The sequence below is a fragment of the Lipotes vexillifer genome, unplaced genomic scaffold (genome assembly GCF_000442215.2).
Source record: "Lipotes vexillifer unplaced genomic scaffold, Lipotes_vexillifer_v1.1 scaffold497, whole genome shotgun sequence".
In the NCBI taxonomy this organism is placed as follows: Eukaryota; Metazoa; Chordata; class Mammalia; order Artiodactyla; family Lipotidae; genus Lipotes; species Lipotes vexillifer.
The window spans coordinates 354933-357287 of NW_006781538.1; the positions used below are offsets into that span (position 1 = coordinate 354933).

At 39.7% G+C, this 2355-nt stretch overlaps 1 pseudogene; it reads right to left on the reverse strand.

The window, feature by feature from the left end:
• Positions 1 to 262: 262 nt before the first annotated feature.
• Positions 263 to 2129, reverse strand: LOC103082584 (afadin- and alpha-actinin-binding protein-like; annotated as a pseudogene).
• Between the last annotated feature and the right edge of the window lie 226 nt (positions 2130 to 2355).

The following is a 2355-nucleotide window of genomic DNA, read 5'->3' on the forward strand; positions in this document are numbered from 1 at the left end:
CTTTGTTTCCATCAAAACATCTATACATTCCTTTATTCACAGAACCAGGTGCTTCTGTTACTAAAAATACATATCCAAAGCTTTTATATCCTTTTAAATAGATTTAACATTTTAGCTCTTTGGGGGAGGAACAGGGAAGTCCAAACAACACAGACCATCTTAAATTATTAGAGATGATTGACTTGATAACACACCCTGTTTCAACTCAGATGGGAAATTTGATGAACATGTTAATGAAAAAAAAAAATCCCAGTTCACATGTCTAAGGTAAGTCATCCTTCTCTACGTGAGCATTTGCGTGGGTCGAGGAGCATCCATTACAGCAACCTTCCTGTGATCCAGACCTTGATACCATGCTCCACTTCTGATTTGTACATTCTCTTCCAACCTGATACGGCTTAGATTCTTCAGGGGTTATATTTAGTACATTGATTGAACTATGTTCAGATACACAGGAACGTGTCTGGCAAAAGTCGGAAGTAGAAGGAGAAGCAGGAAGAGATTTAATAAGTTTAGACTTGCAAACTGGAGGCCCAGTAGGCACACTGTGAGGTTTCTTTTGCCGTGGCCTCGAGTGTACTGTAGGGTTGTCCCGATCAGAACTTCCTGAGAATGCACTGAAAAGTTTCACATTTTCTGAGCTCTGGTGGTCATAGGTAGTCATATTTAAAAACTGTTGGTTTACCCAACTGGCTCTTTCTTTTTCAAATGCCTTTCTCTCCAATCCTAGGCGAATAACTGCTTCTGTAAAGCTTAGTCTTTCTTTCTCGAAATTCTTCTTTTGCTCTTTAAATAGGGACCATTCTTCTTTGAGGCGTTCCTTTTCTTCCAACAAGTAACAGTCTTGTAGCAGTGAAGTGGTGTCATCATCACATGCAGTAGCGAGCTGCTGCTGTAAAAGTTGCTGCTGAGCTTTAATAATTTCTTTACACTGTTGAATTTCTAACTCAAGTTTTTTCAGTTTCTTGTTCATGGTCTTGTCGTGAGATTACATCTTCATCATTAAAACCTTCTAGGTGTACCTTTGAAACTTGGTTATCAAGGTTTTCTACGTGACTTTTCAAAATTCTCCACTGTTTTCTGATGCTGTTGTAAGCTGCTCTCTCACAGTTTCACAGGAAAGGTGAAACGTACTCTCTCTATTCAGTTCCCCAGCATCTTCAATAGCAGGGATAGCAGTTCCTATACTATCATCTGCTCTTTCTCTAGGTTTCTGCTTTTGGGGAGAAAGAAGAGAAATTATTTCCTTTTTCATTTGCTGAAAAACCTTCTTAAGCTCAGCATTTTCCATTAGGATTTGTTTCTGACAATATTCAAGAGAATTTTTTACATTTCATCTTCATTCCTGGCTTCAGTTTGACCCGTCCTCCAGGAGCCTTTTTCCATCATCTCTCCCCATGTACTTTAAAATTTCCATAGCTATTTTTTTATCCTTCTTGTTCATAACAAGTTGATGTAGACGTTCCTTTAGTTTATTATATTCACGCTCTTTTCTCTTCATATCATGATTATATTGAGTAGCTTGACTTACAATGATATTTTGTAATTTCTGCACCTCATGTTTCTCATTTTTCAGTAGCTGATGCAAATTCCTGTTCTTGCATTGTAACTCTCTGTCTCTCTTCTGAAGACCAGTCATTTCTGTCCTGGAGGTTTCCAGTTGTTCCTTAAGTTTTGCATAGCTGTTCTGCAGATGGTCCATATTGCTTCCCAGTTTCAGATTCTGTGTTTCCACATTTTCCTGGGCTAGAAGGTTCTTCCACTGAGTACAAGTAGCTCATGCATACAATTTAAAACAGCAAGTATATTTAATTCTCTCTTTGTCTCTTTACCTTTGGATTCTTCATATAATGAAGGAAAACCGGAAGTAGTCAATTCCTGATCAAGATATGAAATACTTTGTTCAATATTCTTTGTTCAATATTTTGTTATGTGCAGAAGGCACTAAAAGAAAGTGCACATTTTTTGATAAAGGTATTGAAGAAACATAGCACTTGCTGTGAGGATAAACTTGATGGAGACATCTTTGTTTCTGAGCTTTATTGAGAGATGTTTTTGCTTTCTGAAGACAGACCTCGATCTGTAACAGTCATCCAATCTCCCATAGCAATCGCCAGAGCCAGGATACCTGAGGAACCAGTTCAGCGGTGAAACATTCAGCCCAGCTGCTGTCACTCTACTCTGTAGGCATCACGGCCCCTGGGTGCGGCGGAGACGCACTGCTCGGCGGTCCTAGACCTGCTCGTGCAGCCCCGAGGGCCCGCACAGGCAGCCTACATAATAGGCTTTCTTAAGGTGTGCAATTCATCCAGTAGAGACCTTGACCCAAGATATTGAACTCCTTGCTAGATTATG